Source organism: Schistocerca piceifrons, chromosome 5, assembly GCF_021461385.2.
Source record: "Schistocerca piceifrons isolate TAMUIC-IGC-003096 chromosome 5, iqSchPice1.1, whole genome shotgun sequence".
NCBI classification, from domain to species: Eukaryota; Metazoa; Arthropoda; class Insecta; order Orthoptera; family Acrididae; genus Schistocerca; species Schistocerca piceifrons.
This window is the reverse complement of record NC_060142.1, coordinates 677,827,943-677,849,517: the sequence shown is the minus strand read 5'-3', so window position 1 is coordinate 677,849,517 and position 21,575 is coordinate 677,827,943. Positions and strand designations below refer to the sequence as shown.

The window sequence follows — 21,575 nt, the reverse complement described above, 5'->3', positions numbered from 1 at the left end:
ACCTTTCTCAATGAAAGTTTTGGAAAAAGACGTTCAGCATTTCGGCCATCTCCCCGTCATCCTCCGTTTCGATGCCATTACGGTCACAGTGTCGATGAGTTTACTGATTTAACTTAAGATTGAAACATTTTAGAATTTTTTGTCAAGTTGGCTGATAGAATTTTACTTTAGGATTCGTTCAACGCATTACGCATTGCTCTCTTCAGACTGATTCTGTCTTCTTTCAGTTTTAGTTTGTCTGTGGGGCTCCGCCTATTTAAATCCACAGCGAATCTCTCGTTGCTTTTGTAGCAGCTTTCTACTACGGCTGTCGAACCACAGTGGATCTTTCCCATCTCTCACAACTTGGCTCAGTACATACCTAACGGCTTATTGTGCATTACTCGAACTCTGTACATTGATGCCGGACATAGTCAGTACTGGAGATTTCTCATGTTGATCGCTCAGGTACTCTGAAATGTGGTTCCGGTCACACATCTTATAATTATGTTTTTGTCCTGGGAGACATGCTTAGCCGACCGTTTTCTGCTCTACACGCATCTGCACGCGTGACTGTGTGTTTTAGTACACCTAAGGTACCTAACTGGTCTGGTATTTTATTTATTTTACATTCTCATTTCTCCTACCACCCACCATAAATCGTGGTTAATTTTACTTTTCTGCTTTTATTTCGCGTTTAGGTCCTTCAAGTGTTTAGCGACCGGATGTTATATCCAGACTCTTATTGTTCTTATTAAATGCCCCTCAGCGGCAACTGACGGATGAAGCTTATCGTTCTACATTTTTACTTGACTTTATGCTTATAAAGGGTGCAGCACTTAAATCCGAACAGATTTTAATTTCCATTTCGTGCTTTAGCCGGAGGTTGGGATTGGCGCTCTTGAAAACCATAGGTATATAGTAAACACTCAGAACCCCAAAATGGCCGACATGTTACGGGCAAGTGCGGAGTACAACCGAAAAGCCGCGATTACCGAAAGTCTTCGCGCTGGGCGTTCTCCCACTGAAATAGTTAAATTCTTCGGGTATCCGAGTTCGATTGTTTACGATGTTTTGGCCACATACAGAGGGGTCCAAAGAAATGTATCCTCTGTTTAAAAGTCCATAACTTGCAAACTAATTGACGGAGTTGTCTCATTTTTGGTGAAAATGTAGCTTAAAGTCCAACTTAAAGATATCACTGTAGGTGTTCGAAACGGTCACCATTAACATCCACACACAAACGATGCCGCCGAACTGCAGCACTAACTACTGACTGCAACGTGTTCAGTTGGATATTTGCGCATGACTGTACGATGGATTCTCGAAGTTCATCCAATGTGAGTAGCTTTTGTCGATAAACGACGTCGTTTAGTGTTCCCCACTGGTAAAAGTCCATAGGAGTCAGGTCTGCGGAACATGGTGGATACTCCACAGCACCTCTACGGCTAGAGGTCTGCGCGGATAAGGAAAGTGCAATCCGCATCCACACCGCATCCGCAAGGTCCTAATCCGCAACCGCATCCGCATCCGCAGCAATTAATCCGCATCCGCAAGTTCCTTATCCGCATGCGCATATATTTAAGTTTTGAATGAGTAATTAATAGCAGTAGACAGTAGTACTTAGAGTTATGGTATGTAATGGTATAGTTATTGTTAGGGTGCCATTTCTGCGACAACTTAACTACTTTTGACTTGAAACTTCCTGGCAGATTAAAACTGTGTGCCCGACCGAGACTCGAACTCGGGACCTTTGCCTTTCGCGGGCAAGTGCTCTACCATCTGAGCTAAAATTTGGAAGGTAGGAGACGAGATACTGGCAGAAGTAAAGCTGTGAGGACCGGGCGTGAGTCGTGCTTCGGTAGCTCAGATGGTAGAGCACTTGCCCGCGAAAGGCAAAGGTCCCGAGTTCGAGTCTCGGTCGGGCACACAGTTTTAATCTGCCAGGAAGTTTCATATCAGCGCACACTCCGCTGCAGAGTGAAAATCTCATTCTGAATACTTTTGACTTCTTAAATCACAGGAAATGCTCTTTACCTACTCTAAAGCAGACCATTCCAAACAGGAAAGCATTGGCGTTCCGGAGCATACACAGTAGCGGCTCGGATCTCGTGAGATTGGAAACGCTATTTAAAAAACTAAAATTCAATGTAATAGTATTAAATGATGAAAATACGTGCATAGAAACAATTATATTTCGCTGCTCTTGTGCCAAGGCAGCTGAAAATGACGATGGTTTTAAACTGTTACTAGCACATTGCATCATTTACCGACAGCTTTTTTGTAGTCACTGCTTGGATGTATCAAATTTTGAAGCCATTCATGTCAGCTGATGATTATATTATAGCTTACGCGTTCAGTCCCCGTCATTTCCAGGTGAAAATACTTACAGTATTAGGCCTACACTGCAAAACGCTGGCGCACCTGTGAAAAAGTTAAACTCCCAGCAATAATTGACGTTGTCTGGAAGAAATAACTCGTCTTCCGAAGAGTGACTACAAAATCAGTGGTTATAGAAATTAGGAGTCCATTTAGCTTTAGCTAAATATACGATGGGAATCTCGAACCTCACCTTTTGGCTGATTTATCGAATTAAGACCTAGCGATAAATGAAATGTCTGTTTCATTCTCAACCAAACAAAGTTTTACACACTTTAAAACATCCTCAACATTGGTCTAAATTATTAAGACAAAATTTGCAGTAGATTTCGCAGTTAGTACTTTCAATGTTAAAAAAAATTTTTTTTTCAGAGTTTAATGGAACTGCAAACGATTTCAAGATGTCTATATAAAAACCACTGTCCCACAACTTCAAATGTTAGGCACTGTTCCCTGTTAAGCAATACCGAGTTACAATTAAAATGTTCAATTTTGTTACGAATTTCAGCCCTTATCTTTACTAATTGGCTGGTAAATTAAAAGACACATTATTATTTTGGATGATTTGAATATTTTGTAAGTTTTCAATGTGATCAGAATAATCTTTCACCGGCTATCGCAGTCACAGCTTGTTGGTGGTCGTGAGCCGTAGTTTGAAGCCCCACTTGTAATTAATTATAAGGCCCGCCGTGCCACCGCTCCGGCCGGGCTGTTTCACTGTTCACAAAGAGCGACAATGCTCGGCGGCTGCAAATGTTACTGTAGTGCACGCTAAAATTTAGGTTGGCACCTATGAGATCATCATTACCTAGTTTAATAATATTGACGTGTTAGCTGTTGAATGTTCTTGTTGCGAAGAGTAAAAACTTAAAATTGAGCTCTTTAATATGAAAATTACAACAAAAAAAGTTGCTTGTTAAATATTTCCTTCTTTTACCTAATGCTACTTAAATGTTCTTATTGGGAATAGTAAAAATACTAACAATATGTCGAGGAAATTCTTTACTATAAATATTACAATAAAAACTCACAGGCTTCAGATTAAATATTTTCATCTTCTGCTTGCTTCTGATTCAAATTCTGTAAAAGAAAGAATCAGATGAAAAAAAATTGTAACTAATTAAGACAAGCCCAAAAAATACAGTGAAGTAAGAAAAGCTGTACAAATACCTTTTTACTTTGGAAGATTACTATGCAGGAACATGATGTCATCAATCGTCTGTGGCTTCAAAGACGTGCGTCGGTCCTGCATTATTTGTCCCGCAGTAGAGAAGCTTCTCTCAGATGGCGCGCTGGACGCTGGAATGCAGTGCGCGAAGTATGCGAGTTTGGAAAGACGCGGGTAGACGTTTTCACGTCCATGCAACCAAGCTATCAGGTCGATGCCTTCCGAAAATTGGACTTTATCATTTGTATATCTGAGAATTTCATCTGATGCAAATTCAAGATCTCTCGTCGATTCATCTTCTGAGGAATCTTCAAATTCATTAAAAAGTACGTCAGACTTCTGTTTTTTTGCAGGAATTCCACATGTTGTTTCCTCCTTATCTTTTAACTGTGGACAATTTCTCGCAACATAATTTTTCGCTTTCTTTACAACTTCATCTTTTTCGGTACTGCTAAGAAATTTTAGGTTTTTATATTTTGGATTCAAAAACGTTGCAAGTTTATGGGTTACTGTTATGTCCCATTTGCTGATTAAAATAGATTTGGCTGTACTCTTTAAATCTATCAGAAATGGGCTGTCGCCATCATTTTTTTCAAGGAAGGAGAGAAGTTTTAACTTCCACAACACACACAAATAAAGCGTAGGGGTTTTGGAGGCTTCGAGATCACAAGAAGCTATTTTAAATGGTGTCAGAAAGGTTATTATATCTTCCAACATCGTCTTGTCTATAGAATCAATCAAATTATCTTGATTTTTCTCTGACAAAATTGTGAATTAATAGACTCAAACATATCCAATTTACTGTTCCATCGTGTGTCTATAACTCCTTTCAATGACTTCTGAAGGCGATTCTGAAGACCAGATCTTTTAAAGAAAGTTGTGATAGCTCGACAGGAATTTATTAGTCGCTGCATGTCACTCTTCTCATCATTCGCGTCTCCTCGAGTCGTGTGCTCCAGCACAGTATTAAGAATGTGTGCTGAGCACGAGAGCCTCTTGTATTGGCGAAGTGCTGCCACAATATTTGGACCTCTATCCGTAACAAACACGATGTTATTCACAGCACTGAATAATTCGAACACGATTTTGGTAGGGCACATCTCGATGAAAATCTACCAGGAAGATGGATAGGCCGTAGATAGAGGTCTGCACGGATGCGGATATCCGCGGATATATCCGCGGTATTTGTTAAGGCCGGTTCCCACTAGGGCTGCCGCGCGTCAAAACGGCGCGTCAGCGGCGTGGTTGCCATGGAAATGGCGTCAGCGGCAAGGCGCGGCGGGCTCTGCGTCGCGGTTTGACCATGTCGAACCGCTTCCGCTGCCGCGTGCCGCGCTCCAGGTGCGCGCCGCCAATCACAGAACGCGCTGAGCGTGACGTCAGGTACGGACTCCCGGGCCACACGAAGTTTCGCCGAACCGCTGGCGCGGACGCGGCAGCAGCTATGAAATACTTATCATCCGATTCCAAGGAAACTATTCGGTAGAAAAATTTGATTCTTGGGTATGTTGCAGCCTAATATCTTCTCTCGATATTATTCGTTGTGGTTACTTGCTGTATCGCATTTACGTAAACCTTTACACGAAATTTTAATGAGTGTGCAGAGGTAAAAACGCATTGCGTGGACTTTGCGTACAGTTCATTTTAGGTAATACATTATTGCGTATGAAATTTAGTCAACATATCGAAATTGTTTTTAAAGCTGAGAGCAGATCGATAGCTATCACCGTTCTCGAGATATTGGATGATATGTCGGCGGACGGGCTGTGCGGTGACCGCTCGCGACGCGACCGGTACTTCGTCCTGCTCGTCGTAAACCATGTGGTTGTATCAACCGCAAATTTCGTAAACGGTTCAAGAAATCGAAACATGTTTTTTTGCAAACGATAACTTGTGCAAAGTCATGTATTTTGTCGCATGATAAATATCCTAAATCTGTTTATCTACCGAGATATGAAAGTAACTACAGTTTTTCAGAAGGGATAGATGAATTTTTTTAAACAGCATTTAATAGCATGTGGAATGAGAAGTTAAACCGAAACTAATTTGCTGGTATGTCATAAGATGTAATTTACTAAATATCTACAGCTATTGATTATTCCCTTTGGTAAGTAAAAAACTTTTTTTTCTTTATCCAGTGTACTTCACTGATTGAAGACGCATTTCGTCTTTTACTTTAAGGCACCTTCGGTGGAATCTAGAATTTTTCAGTTTTGTTTTGATATGTGATACTTGCAGATTATAAAACAGTTCACATCTTTTTTTACGTGAATGACTGATTACTTACAGTGAACCGAGTTTTTGGCGGACAGGCGGACATATACGTTTCCCTTCACCTGGTCACATGCTGGAGGTTGAACTAAAACTTAGATTATGGAACATAAGCACATTTTCATGTTCGCTCTGTTTTTTTCTGTCACTAGCAGTAGACGTTTTACCGAAAACTCTGATTTGAAGTCGTAACTACAGTGTGTTCACCTCATGTCCCTTCCTGTCTGGTTTGTTTATGTACATGTTGCCAACCTGCAGAATTATATGCTGAAAACTAATGTTTGTTTATTTTTGTTCTCCTTATATCTGTATGTGCGTGTGGCTAGTCAGTGATAGTTATAGAAAGTTGAAAGTGAATCCAGTAGTTGTCAGACAGTGGTTGAAAGATTTGGTGTTCAGCTGATTTCAGTTTTGGTTTAAATGTTTTGTGGAGGAGTGCATGGAAGAGTAAATTCACTGCTTACATTAATAGATAAAATAGTAGAATAGCATTTCAACAGATGATTATTATCATAATACTATCACCCAACCCCTTTGTCCCCATTCGTTGACGCCTCATAATGTGTCCTGTCAACTTACCCCTCTTGTAGTCAAAGTTGTGCCGTAATTTCCTCTGCCTCCTCTATTTAATTCCGTTCCTTTTCTTTAGTACACGATCCTCATATCTAATCTTCAGCATTCTTATTGATCACCACGTTTTTAAAGTGTCCATTGTCTTCTTGACAGAACTGTTCATCGCCCACATTTCACTTACATACAAGGCTGCACTCCACACAAATACCTTTGTAAAATAGTACCGAATCATTAGAATTTATATTCGATGTGAACAAATTTTCTTTTTCAGAATGTTTTTCTTGCTATTCACTGACTTCATTTTATATCCTCTCTACTTCTGCCTTCTCAATTACTGCTTCCCTTTCAAGTCATTGAAGTCTTAGAAATGCAGTTTGGTTTCTGTACAAGTTGTAGATAATCTTGTGGCCTTGTGTTTTATCGATGACATCTCCAGAGCTTCAAAGAATGTTTTCATGAAGATTGTCAAAATCTCTCTCTTAACATGCAAATGCTGTAAACACAGTTTCGCAGTTCTTCAGTGTGTCTACTTAGCTAAGTGATAGGATCAGTATTCCCCTGCGTGTTCAGACATCTCTCAGGAATCTGACATTGTGCTTATGTTAGTTTGTACAACCCCTCCCCCTCTCCTCTCTACATATTCCTTCTACTTTCTAGCCTTCTCTTATTTGCTTAGTTCTGGCTTGCCAAATGAGTTCTTGACAGTTGCTTCTCCTTTGAGCAAAGTTTTCTTTGTTCTTTCTCATTTTCATTACCTTATGTTTTCCAAGTGCAAAGTCGCGTTGCAATTTTGGACTTTCTGTCAACGTCATGTTTAGACATTTCTATTTCCTTTGGCCTACTTTATTTGCTGCATTTTTATAATTTTCCCTCTTGTCAAATTTAATATATCACGTTTTATCTAACGATTTCTGCTGTACCTTCTTCCCGTTAACATACTCTGCTGCATTCACCACTTCTTCTCTCAAAGATATCCATTCGTATTCTAGCGGATTCCTTCCTCTGTTTCAGTCAGTCGTTGCATTACGGTAAATAAGATTATCGAATAACTGTGGGTCCTGACTTATTCAAGTTCCATTTCCTTAATTTGCTATCGTTTACTGTATTTTTGGTTGTAAACTGCAGATCGTAACCAATAAAGTATTGTAGGTTTGCGTCTGCACAGGGAAAATGTCTTATAATTTAAAATCTGGTTTCGAAAACTTTGTTCCAAATATGTATTATTCTTTCATGAGTGTTAAGCAAGGTGCCGGCGATGATTACATTATGCTCTGTGCGAAATTCTACCAGGTGGCTTCCACTTTCATCCCTTTGTGTTCTTACTGTTTTCCTGTACCTGCTACCGTCTTTTGTCGTACATTGATTGTTTCAATGTGTTTATGGTGAAATGAGAAAACATGAATAATGAAATATGTGAAAGAGTACATTCTACAGAAAATGAAAATTTGGTATGTCTTCACCCAACTTCGTCTTTCCTTCTTGTAGGTGTAAGATATAGTTAATCAAACGCACCGGGCGTTTCAGTGGGTCCCGCCCCGTACCTCAGTGGCTGTCCGTCATTGGCTACCGCTAGCGTCTGCCGCTTCCAGATGGGAACGCCAATTCCGCGAGCCGCCGCGTCAAAGCGGAAAACGCTTGCCGCCGCCGTTGCCGCACGCCGCGCTGCCGCGCTCTAGTGGGAACCGGCCTTTACTTGGCGGATAAAATCGTGACCGGCACGGATATCCGCGGGTCATCTGCGGATAATGAGCAAGTCATCTGCCCAGTACGTATGTTGCAATGTTAGTTGAAAACTTCAAGTCTGTTGACATTCTTGGAATATTGAAGGGCCCGGGTAGAGCTGATGTCCGTTGTCCTCAGCCCCTGGCTGCGACCGACTTAGCTGTACCCAAGAGACCTGAGCCTAATCCATTTCCGCGACCGTGTCTTTTGTGTGGCCTGTGAAGTGCTCTCTGGGTGGCAGATCTGCCCATTGTCTTCCACGCAGGTGACCGTTGCAATTTTCCGCTGCCTTCAGTTAGCGCTTTGTAGTGACCGAGTGACAACGTGCATCGTAGCAAATACCAGTGAGAGCTCTTTCTTCAAATGAACACCGTGTCGATGGATACAATTTCGAGTAAGGTGAAAAAAGGTGATTTTACATTAGTGAAGGAAAACAAATTGAAATCGCCAATTTGGAAAAAATTCGGATACGTATTTGATGGCAACGAAAAGATAAAAGATATAGTGGCTTGTTTTGCATGTAAAAAAGTATATTCCTACACTGGACACAAAAGTGGAACTTCAAATTTGCTGAAACATTCGTGTGAGGCTGGACAAAGTAGCATAATTACTTATTTTTAAATACCAATAGAGACGTGAAAGTTCCTGAAGTTCCGCCAAATTTGAAGACAGCGGCGACAGAAAAGCTTATCAATCTTGTCAGCAAAGACATTTTACCATTCGAAGTTGCGTGTGGATCTGGGTTTCTCGAGACGGCACAGTTTCTTATTGATGTGGGGGCCAAGTACGGTGCAGTGAGTGCTAAGGAACTGCTACCTCATCCAACCACCGTATCCAGAAATTTGAAGGAAACGGCCGATCGTCTGCGTGAAACTGTCTCCGCAGAAGTGAAGAATATATTCAGAGATATAGGTGGAGCACTAACTGTCGATTTATGGACTGATTCGTACCGTAAAATAAACTACATGGGAGTGACTGCACCTTATGTTAATTATGAAGAAGTGAAACTTGAGGATCGAGTGTTGTGCACCAGAAATTTTGAAAGTGAGATTAAAAAATAGGAGAAAACATTAAACTTGAATTAATTAAGACACTACGGTCGTTCGATTTATTCAGTGCTGTGAATAACATCGTGTTTGTTACGGATAGAGGTCCAAATATTGTGGCAGCACTTCGCCGATACAAGAGGGGCACCATCTTGTTGAAAGTAAACTGTTCCGTCTCCATACAAGTCTCGGATGACAGGTAAAATGGATGTCTGAAGCTTCTGAAGGTACACCTCACAGGTAACTTTGCCGTCAAAGAAGAATGGCCCAATCAAGCCCCGGTAAGACAACCCGCACCACACATTTACTCCTGGCAAATTCAACGCTTTGTCTACACGGACGTTCGGATTTTCGGCGGCCCAGTAGATACAATTGTGGCGATTTGCTGTACCATTAAGTTTGATCTGTGCCTCATCAGACCACACAATCATCTCTGAAAACTCTTCATCGTTGCACACCATGTTAGTAAACTACTCGCAGTACTCCATTCTACGATCTGGGTCGTCCTCGTTCATTGCGTGTAGCAATCGTGGGATGTAGCACTTCCACTTTGCTGTCTTCAAAATTCGACGAACACTTGAGCGACTCACTCCAGTTTCGCGGGCACACTGTCTCACAGACTTATGTGGTGAGCGAGTGAATTGTTGTAACACACGACGGGAGTTAGCTGGAAGTTAGCTGTTACAGGTTGTCCAGATCGTCGTTTGTGTACTTCTTTAACACAGCCTTCGGCTTCAAATTTGTCTCGAATGCGACGAATCGTTAAACGTGTCGGTGGCTCTGTTTAATACTCATTTCGCCATTGCCGTTGAACCTCATTAATGTTTTCGTACTTAAAATACCACTTCAAAATTGACTTCCTTTCATCGAAAGTGAGCCTTGCGCCAGCCATGTTTACTCGAGTAACTAGGTGCAACTAAGAACAAAACACTGACTATCTGGCGACTGTCATCTGACAAAACAAAACAACGATTGTGTGGCGATTACCGGAACTACAAAAGATGAGACAACTCCGTCAATTAGTTTGCCAGTTATGGACTTCTAAACAGTGGATATATTTTTTGGACCCCTCTGTATAATGCTTCGGAGAAGTCTGGGGAAGATTCCGCCAACCCGGCGAGGAAACCTCATTCGAGGAAACGCGTTTGACGAACTGCGGCACTCATCGAAAAGGCTCAGGCGCTGATTTCGGACGACGCGGGGCAATCACTGAGGAAATTGGCGTCAGTATCGAATGCCAGCGAGCGAACATTGCGTCGGGTGGCAGAGGAGGACCTCACACGAGCCATTTAGTCCAAAACTGGCTCTCGGATAACGTTGACGTACATTCAAAGGAGTTCTGGCCTCCGAATAGCCCGTATTTGAACCCCCTCGACTACTATGGAGCGTAGTCGACAGAGTTACCAATAAGACGAGGCACCGTAATGTCGCATCTCTACGCACCGCTATCGAAGCATTATCCGCGACTATGGACAGTACTGTTCTAAAGAGTGCGTGCGATCGCTTCAGGAACGAGATTGGAGGCGGCCATTGCAGCTGAAGGGTGTTACGTCGATTAATGTTACTCCTGATAGATACCACTACTTATTTGTAAAAGGATTTTCATTTGTATTTTGTTTTAATAAATTTGCTTTAGGAAAAAAGTTTCATTTGTCCGGATTTAAGCGCCACACCCTGCGTTATTGTCCCTTGTACGCATGGCTGCACAGCTGAGAACCATGCGTCATTTCATTTACCATTTTGTCGTATTTATTTTTGTTCTATTGTCTCCAGACAATCTGATAACGCCTTACAGGGGCGAAACGTGTAATTGTTATTAATAAAAGCAATTTACAACCGAGACTGTTTTCATTCAAAACTCTTAAATCTGAGTCTTTGCGCTCTTACTAAGCAGAAAAATCTTCCTACGTTGTTTATATTCCTATTTTCAGCCGTATTCAGTGATACTGTAACGGCCTTATGATCACTGATAACCTGATCTACGCTGAGCAGAAATATCTGAGACCGTTGTTGATCAGGAGATCTAATACGCTATTTTCTAGAGTTGGTACTCTGATTAATTGTTCAAGAAAATTTTCGGATAAAGCATTTAGGCGAATTTTTCATGATTTCCCTGTCCCGCTTTAATCACTTAAGTCTCCCAGTCAATAATAGATAAGTTGAAATCTCCACCTAGTACTATAACATGACCAGGAAATTTACGCGAAATATTCCCCAAGTTTCCCTGCACATATCCCATCACTGCTGCTGCTGGGGCAGGTGGTCTATAAAAGCATCCGATAACCACTCGCATTCAAAGCTCCTATATTGCGAGTCTTTCTTTACTTTCCTCTCTTTTACCTCTGTTATAATTACGCCGGCCGAAGTGGCCGTGCGGTTAAAGCCGCTGCAGTCTGGAACCGCAAGACCGCTACGGTCGCAGGTTCGAATCCTGCCTCGGGCATGGATGTTTGTGATGTCCTTAGGTTAGTTAGGTTTAACTAGTTCTAAGTTCTAGGGGACTAATGACCTCAGCAGTTGAGTCCCATAGTGCTCAGAGCCATTTGAACCATTTTTTTTTTGTTATAATTACACATTCTGTTCTCGTGCAGGCAGGCCGTGTATTTGAGTCATCAGTCTTTCCCCAGGCTTGACAGTATCTTCCCATCTTTTCCAACTTTGTGCTGATCCTTTTGTGTCTACATTACTATTGCATCCAACATTTTCTCTAGTCTGTTTTGCATTTTCTATTCTTTCTGGGCCCCTACTGTTTGCTCAAAAATGGTTCAAATGGCTCTGAGCACTATGGGACTTAACATTTGAGGTCATCAGTCCCCTAGAACTTAGAACTACTTAAACCTAACTAACCTAAGGACATGACACACATCCATGCCCGAGGCAGGATTCGAACCTGCGATCGTAGCGGTCTCGCGGTTCCAGATTGAAGCGCCTAGAACCACTTGGTCGCATCGGCCGGCCACCTCTGTTGTTCCTGTAAGCATCAAGTTAAGCATTCTTGCACGCCTATAGATGGTGCCATTAACCTATCCCTTTTGCAAAGAGCCTTCCGCAGACTTCTTGCCTCACCCAGTCTTTTTAATACTTCCTCATTTCGTACTTTATCTGTCCCCTCCGTTTTTAACACTTTTTTGCTAGCAATGCTTTTGAAATCCTTCCATTTCTTCCTCCCCTTCTCTTTCCTATAGCGTTTATCACATCTACAGTAAGTGCAAAATGAATCCCCACATTCAAATTTTGCTTAATGTAATACATCGAAAAGTGGTATTTTGTGTGTCCACTTCATACCTATTTGAAGGGCCTGAACTTGATTTGTCATTAATTCTACAAGTTTTTCGCATGTATCGGGTTCAGTTTCGTGGAACTAGATGTGAACAGTCTTCTTAATTAAGTATGTTCTACCAGTTCAACAATATTTACTTACTTTTTTAGACAGAACTGCCCAAAAATTCCCAACTGGATTGATATCGGGAGAATTCGGGGACCACCATAATTCGTCAATACCCAGATCTGCGCAACAGTCCTAGGCAATTCTGGCACGTGGACAACTGGCATTATCATCTTGGAAAGTGAATGACTCAAGGTTTTCTCCACTGAAGTGATCCGTTGCAGTATTCAATACCTCATTTTTAAGGATATCAGATAATTCTAACCCTGCGATTGGACCTACACAAACCTCAATTCTTCCCACCCCTTTAGAACACATTGTTCCCCACAGCGTTACACATTCACTGAACTTCTTCGTTCCCACAAAAGTTTTCCTTCAATCCTCGTCTGTCTCTATCCACAGCTTCAAATCACAGTCATTAACACACACATTAAAATTTCTTCTCATCCGAAAAAATAACTGTTTTCCAGTCCTCTGATATCTAGTGTTGATACGGATCGAGAGACCTTTTTCAGCGTGCTGTTTTGTTAGGTGGGCTTGAATTGAAGTTGTTTTCTTGGTAAGGTTAGGATGTGAAAGGTGTCATAATATTGTTCGATGGGAAGTTGAGATCCCAAACGCCTGTTCAATTTTAAAAGCAATCTGACCTGAATTTACTTTAGTGTCTTGCATTGATACATTTTTCATTGTCCTGTACAATCTGGGACTGCAGATCATCTTCCGACCTCAAATTTGACTTTCCAGTTTCAGCTTCTTTCTTCAATACATTTCCTACGGTTTTATAGTCAAACGAATTTCCTACGAACTTCTCCATTCGACAGTCCTTCAGCTTTGAGTCCCAAAATCAGCCCTTGCTTCTTTAGAAAAATGTCTTTTCTCTTTCCCATAACTTGTGAAACCAAATATTTGTACAGTTAGCTATGGAAACACAAAGTTGTAAGTATCATATCGTCTTGATACTTGCTGAATTATTTTTTCTCGCAGTTGTTCATAAAATGCACACAATTCCCCGTAACAAAAGACAAGTGGTAGAAAAGTGGAGGGAAGACAAACTAGACACATCTGGAGGAGTGTAATGAAACATTAAAACTGTCTTTTTTGTGGATGTGTACCGTACAATATTTGTTGAGACATTAGCTGGCATGAACAGACACCACTTCAAAAGTTCATAAATACGCTAATCTAAACGAGGTGGCATCATAGTTAAAATGCTGAAGCAAGGAAGGTCAATAATTAATGGATTTAAGATAAGCGAAAACAGTCGGAACGCTTACTGAGGCTATTATTTTCGACTATACTGTAGTACAGGGTCCCCAGTTTCAGAATTGACAATTTTTTTTATTTCTGTATTTAACTTTGTGCCTGGATACCCTTCCAGATGCCACAGTCGTCAAGATGACTGTCTGCAAACTGTGTAAATTTTGTTCTGTTTGTTATCTTATTTTAACTGTTTTTTACTGTATTCTCTCAGGCGGAATGTGAGGACCATTCCAGCGTTTCCCTTAACTAGTGTGGAAAACCGCCTGGCAACTACACTCGGGCTGGCTGGTCTAGCAGCCCGCGACCGTTAAATCCACCGTGCGGATTCGATCTGGGTCTGCTTCACCTCTCTGTCTTGCAAGGCCGACCGGTGTGGCCGAGCGGTTCTAGGCGCTTCAGTCTGGAACCGCGCGACCGCTACGGTCGCAGGTTCGAATCCTGCCTCAGACATGGATGTGTGTGATGTCCTTAGGTTAGTTAGGTTTAAGTAGTTCTAAGTTCGAGGGGACTGATCACCTCAGATGTTAAGTCGCATAGTGCTCAGTGCCATTTGAACCATTTCTCTTGGAGGCTCGCGCACTGCATGTTAACGCTACACGAGCAGGTTCAGTTTACTCTCTGGATTTCCGAGGAACCACGTTTCACATCCGTACAAATCTTTGCTCCAGACGTACACTTCGAGGAATCTCTGCCTCATTTCCACATCTGTATACGATGCCAGCGTCCGCTGCTCGTGGTCTCGCGGTAGCGTTCTCGATTCACGAGCACGGGGTTCGATTCCCGGCGGGGTAAGGAATTTTTCCTGCCTCGAGATGACTGGGTGGTGTTGTATCGTCTTCATTATCATCATTCATCCCCATCACGGTCGGAGGAAGGCAATGGCAAAACACCTCCACTAGGACCTTTCCTAGTATAGCGTTCCCCTACGCTCTGTAAAGAAGCATGGGACTTCATTTCCATACGATGCCAGCAGTGCTGTTTTACTGAACAGAGCCCCCTTCACCTGTGCCAATCCACTTCTGGTGTTTTCCTTGCTACGGCCATCCTTTGTAATCTGGTTTTCTAGATACGACAACTCTTACACTTTCTCCACAGCTGAGCCATTGCCAATTTTGATTCGCTGTTATCCTCTCTGCTTTTCTCCATCACCTTCGCATTTTCTTCTTTTATACTTGAGCCTTACACTGACTGACAAGTCATAGAACAGCGATATGCAGATACACAGACGGCGGTAGTATCGTGTACACAAGGGATAAAAGGGCAGTGCATTGCTGGACCTGTCATTTGTATTCAGGTGATTCATATGAAAAAGGCTTCCGACGTGATTATAGCCGCACGACGGGTTTTAACAGACTCTGAATGCGGGATGGTTCTTGGAGCTAGACTCGTGGAACACGACATATCGGAAATCGTTAAGGAATTGAACATTCCGACATCTATAATGTCAAGAGTGTGCCGAGAAAACCACATTTCAGCCATTACCTCTCACCACGGAAAACGCAGTGTTCGACGGCCTTTACTTAACGACCGAGAGCAGCGGTGTCTGCGTAAAGTTGTCTGTGCTAACAGACAACCAACACTGTGTGAAACAACCGCAGAAGCCAGTGAGGGACACACGACGAATGTATCCGTTAGGGCAGTGCGGCGAAATTTGTCGTTAATGGGCTACGGCAGCAGGCGACTGACGCGATTGCCTTCGCTACTAGCACGACATTGCCTGCATCGCCCTTCTGGGCTCGTGACCGGATCGGTTGGACCCTAGACGACTGCATAACCATGGCCTGGCCACATGAGTCCCGATTTCGTTGCAAGGTCCGACACAGAACTCACGAAACGATGGATCGAAGTTGTCAACAAGTTACTGTGCAAGCTGGTGGTGGACTGTGTTTACATGGAATGAACTGGATCCTCTGGTCCAACTAGACTGGTAATTGACTGGAAATGGTTGTGTTCGGCAGCCATTCGTAGACCTCATGTTCCCAAACAACGATGGCATTTTTATGGATGACAATGAGCCCTGTCACCAGGCAACAATTGTTCGCGATGCGTTTGAAGAACACTCTGGACAATTCGAGCGAATGATATGGCCACCCAGATCGCCCGACATGAATCCCATCGAACATTTATGGGACATAGTCGAGAGGTTAGTTGGTGCACAAAATCCTGCACTGGCAGCGCTTTGCAATTATTGACAGCCGTAGAGACAGCATGGCTCAATATTTCTTCAGGCGACTTCCAACGACTTGTTGAGTCTATACCACGTCGAGTTGCTACACTACGCTGGGCGACAGGGGTCCGATCTGATATTACGAGATATGACTTTTGCCACTTCAGTGTATTGAATGCTGAATATACTGTCCATTCCTTTCAGCATGTCCTGTAAGTCTTTCTTGTCTCCACCGAGGAAGGCCACATCATCCACGAACCTTAACATTAGGATCCACTACCTGTAACATGCAAGAATGCGTGATAGTAACATGTTTGCCGATTTATCTCCAAAAGTGAATATGTCGACTAGCACAATAGAAACCGAGTACTTACCTGGATTTTTTCGGCTGTTTTCCAAAAGCTAACGTTTAGGTTTTGTTCTTCACTGTCTCAGGAACGTCTATGAAACACACAAAAATGGAAAGAAATCAAGTTTTCGTAATCATCATCATCATCATCATCATCATTTAAGACTGATTATGCCTTTCAGCTTTCAGTCTGGAGCATAGCCCCCTTATAAAATTCCTCCATTATCCCCTATTCTGTGCTAACATTGGTGCCTCTTCTGATGTTAATACCTGTTGTTGTTGTTGTGGTCTTCAGTCCTGAGACTGGTTTGATGCAGCTCTCCATGCTACTCTATCCTGTGCAAGCTTCTTCATTTCCCAGTACCTACTGCAACCTACATCCTTCTGAATCTGCTTAGTGTATTCATCTCTTGGTCTCCCTCTACGATTTATATTACTCCAAAGTCATTCTTAACCGAATTCAGGTACCTTCTCCTTGGTCTGCCCCGACTACTCCTACCCTCTACTGCTGAACCCATGAGTCTCTTGGGTAACCTTGCTTCTCCCATGACTCCACCATCTAAGCCTGTTCGCCCTGACTGCTACATCTATAGAGTTCATTCCTTCTTTGATTTCCTCATTGTGGACACCCTCCTGCCATTGTTCCCATCTACTAAAGTGCGCGTCATTTATGTTGGCGGCCTAGTTTAGGTTCGTTCTGCACATCTGACGTCACAAAACACAGCCAGCCAATGAACAGAGAACGACGTTGCCAGAGCTCGACTGCAATGCAGAGCACGGACGAGTGTCTTCAGTTTTAGAAACGTTCAGTCATAAATAAAGTAATTGAACAATAGCAATGTCTTGATAGCAGACTTTCTTTTACAGAAAGTTTGGAAGAAGCATTCTTTATACCAATTGCTTCATATTCTATTAATTAATTAAACCAAACAAGCAATAAGCTTCCTAATTAAGGCGATAGCAGGGAAAGGTGTTTGTATCATTCTCACTAACCGCTTTTTCGCAATAAAGAACAGCGGTAATTGTTTATTTCCTATTGTACTTCGACGAAACGTAATTCATAGTCATACCAACAGTGTTTGTCGGTATTTTGCGTGATAGTTTAAAGTCCTCCGGGAGTCCCATTGAATGGCGAGCTGCGTTAGTGTAATGGTTGTTGTGTGAGGCTGCTAAGCGAAAGGTTCTGTGTTCAAACCTAGATCGGTACTTAATATTTTATTTATTTTAAAAACAATATCGAAGTGTCTTACTTCACGAATTTTATTCGTTTGAATGTAATTTTTTGAAATTTCTTGTGGCAACTAAAATCGACCATACGGAAAGTATATGCTATGGAGTTTTACCTCTGCAAACTCCTAAAAATTTCGTGCACTGGTTTACTACATCTAATGCTGCACAATAACTGCGTTGAACATCGAAACAAAATTAAGTCATTTATGGGGGGAAGGTATCAGTCAAGAAGATGTGTAAAAATCAAATTTTTGGGCCAAATAGTTTTTGTGAAATCGAATGATAAAGTGTGTCAAAGCAATCGAAACACCATGTGTCTGCACAGGCGAACAGTGGAATGATGACAAAATCGCGCACATCCCGGAATGCGGGGAGCACGTCTCTGTAGCAGCGAAAGGGTTGTTGCGGCCGTGATGGCTTTTACTTCCATAAACTGCGCGCTCCCCCCTAAACGTAAGTTTGCAAACTATACTATGGCGCTGCTTCTCTTGGCGCGTACAACTGGCAACGCAGCAATCTCCCGCGTCTGGGCGGGTATGCGCGAACCGCCAAGATAAAAGAATTGAACTATAGTACCTGCAATCATCCTAGCTACTTTCATATCCGTAACCTCAACCTTGTTGATAAGGTAACCTGAATCCACCCAGCTTTCGCTCCCATACAACAAAGTTGGTCGAAAGATTGAACGGTGCACACATAGCTTATTCTTGGTACTGACTTCCTTCTTGCAGAAGAGAGTAGATCGTAGCTGAGCGCTCACTGCATTAGCTTTGCTACACCTCGCTTCCAGTTCTTTCACTATGTTGCCATCCTGTGAGAATATGCATCCTAAGTACTTGAAACCGTCCACCTGTTCTAACTTTGTTCCTTCTATTTGGCACTCAATCCGTTTATATTTCTTTCCCACTGACATTACTTTCGTTTTGCAGATGCTAATCTTCATACCATAGTCCTTACATTTCTGATCTAGCTCTAAAATATTACTTTGCAAACTTTCAATCGAATCTGCCATCACAACTAAGTCATCCGCATATGCAAGACTGCTTATTGTGTGTTCACATATCTTAATCTCACCCAGCCAGTCAATTGTTTTCAACATATGATCCATAAATAATATGAACAACAGTGGAGACAGGTTGCAGCCTTGTCTTACCCCTGAAACTACTCTGAACCATGAACTCAATTTACCGTCAACTCTAACTGCTGCCTGACTATCCATGTAAAGACCTTTAATTGCTTGCAAAAGTTTGCCTCCTATTCCATAATCTCGTAGAACAGAGAATAACTTCCTCCTAGGAACCCGGTCATATGCCTTTTCTAGATCTATAAAGCATAGATACAATTCCCTGTTCCACTCATAACACTTCTCCATTATTTGCCGAATGCTAAAGATCTGGTCCTGACAACCTCTAAGAGGCCTAAACCCACACTGATTTTCAACGAAACGCACTGCTCTCCATTGGATCTTCTCTATCTCTTCTATCAACACTATCTGGTACGGATCCCACACCGATGAGCTGTATTCAGGCAGTGGGCGAGCAAGTGTACTGTAACATACTTCCTTTGTTTTTGGACTGCATTTCCCTAGGATTCCTCCAATGAATCTGAGTCTGGCATCTGCTTTACTGACGATTAATTTTATACGGTCATTCCATTTTAAATCACTCCTAATGCCCACTCCCAGATAATTTATGGAATTAACTGCTTCCAGTTGCTGACCTGCTATATTGTAGCTAAATGATAAAGGATCTTTCTATCTATGTAATCGCAGCACATTACACTTGTCTACATTGAGATTCAATTGCCTTTCCCTGCACCATGCGTCACTTCGTTGCAGATCCTCCTGCATTTCAGTACAATTTTCCATTGTGACAACCTCTCGATGTAGTACAGCATCGTCCGCAAAAGCCTGAGTGAACTTCCGATGTCATCCACAAGGTCATTTATATATATCGTGGATAGCAACGGTCCTACGACACTCCCCTGCAGCACACCTGAAATCACTTTTTGCTTTGGAAGACTTCTCTCCATTGAGAATGACGTGCTGCGTTCTGTTATCTAGGAACTCTTCAACCCAATCACACAATTGGTATGATAGTCTGTATGCTCTTACTTTGTTCATTAAACGACTGTGGGAACTGTATCGAACGCCTTGCTGAAGTCAAGAAACACGGCATCTACCTGGGAACCCATGTCAATGGCCCTCTGACTCTCGTGGACGAATAGCGCGAGTTAGGTTTCACACGATCGTCTTTTTCGAAACCCATGCTGATTCCTACAGAGTAGATTTCTAGTCTTCAGAAAAGTCATTATACTCGAACATAATACGTGTTCCAAAATTCTACAAATGATGGACGTTAGAGATACAGGTCTACAGTTCTGCACATCTGTTCGACGTCCCTTCTTGAAAATGGGGTTGACCTGTGCCCTTTTCCAATCTTTTGGAACACTACGCTCTTCTAGAGACCTACGGCACACCACTGCAAGAAGGGGGGCAAGTTCCTTAGCGTACTCTTGTGTAAAATAGAACTGGTATTCCATCAGGTACAGCGGCCTTTCTTGAGCGATTTTAATTGTTTTTCTATCCCTCTGTCATCTATTTCGATATCTACCATTCTGTCATCTGTGCGACAATCTAGAGAAGGAACTACAGTGCAGTTTTCCTCTGTGAAACAGCTTTGGAAAAATACATTTAGTATTTCGGCCTTTAGTCTGTCATCCTCTGTTTCAGTACCGTTTTGGTCACAGAGTGTCTGGACATTTTGTTTTGATCCACCTACCGCTTTGACAGAAGACCAAAATTTCTTAGGGTTTTCTGCCAAGTCAGAACAAAGAACTTTACTTTCAAATTCGTTGAACGCCTCTCGCATAGCCCTCCTCACACTACATTTCGCTTCGTGTAATTTTTGTGGTTGGGAAAGGAGTGAGACAGGGTTGTTGCCTCTCCCCGATGTTATTCAATCTGTATATTGAGCAAGCAGTAAAGGAAACAAAAGAAAAATTCGGAGTAGGTATTAAAATTCATGGAGAAGAAGTAAAAACTTTGAGGTTCGCCGATGACATTGTAATTCTGTCAGAGACAGCAAAGGACTTGGAAGAGCAGTTGAACGGAATGGACAGTGTCCTGAAAGGAGGATATAAGATGAACATCAACAAAAGCAAAACGAGGATAATGGAATGTAGTCAAATTAAATCGGGTGATGCTGAGGGGATTAGATTAGGAAATGAGACACTTAAAGTAGTAAAGGAGTTTTGCTATTTAGGGAGTAAAATAACTGATGATGGGCGAAGTAGAGAGGATATAAAATGTAGACTGGCAATGGCAAGGAAATCGTTTCTGAAGAAGAGAAATTTATTAACATCGAGTATAGATTTAAGTGTCAGGAAGTCGTTTCTGAAAGTATTTGTATGGAGTGTAGCCGTGTATGAAAGTGAAACATGGACGATAAATAGTTAAGACAAGAAGAGAAAGAAGCTTTCGAAATGTGGTGCTACAGAAGAATGCTGAAGATAAGGTGGGTAGATCACGTAACTAATGAGGAGGTATTGAATAGGATTAGGGAGAAGAGAAGTTTGTGGCACAACTTGACTAGAAGAAGGGATCGGTTGGTAGGACATGTTTTGAGGCATCAAGGGATCACAAATTTAGCATTGGAGGGCAGCGTGGAGGGTAAAAATCGTAGAGGGAGACCAAGAGATCAATACACTAAGCAGATTCAGAAGGATGTAGGTTGCAGTAGGTACTGGGAGATGAAGAAGCTTGCACAGAATAGAGTAGCATGGAGAGCTGCATCAAACCAGTCTCAGAACTGAAGACCACAACAACAACAATTTTTGTTTGTCTGCAAGGATTTGAATATGTTTATGTTTGCTGTGAAGTTCCCTTTGCTTCCGTAGCAGTTTTGTAACTCGGTTGTTGTACCATGGTGACTCTCTTCCATCTCTTACGATCTTGCTTGTCACATACTCACCTAATGCATAATGTACGATGGTTTTGAATTTTGTCCACGGATCCTCAACACTATCTGCACTTGAGATAAAACTTT

At 42.1% G+C, this 21,575-nt stretch overlaps 1 protein-coding gene across 3 annotated transcripts in view; it reads left to right on the top strand.

Moving 5' to 3' along the window:
• Positions 1-21,575, top strand: part of LOC124798185 (voltage-dependent calcium channel subunit alpha-2/delta-3) — a 792,806-nt gene that overhangs the window by 199,019 nt on the left and 572,212 nt on the right. The gene's annotated exons all lie outside the window — the stretch shown is intronic.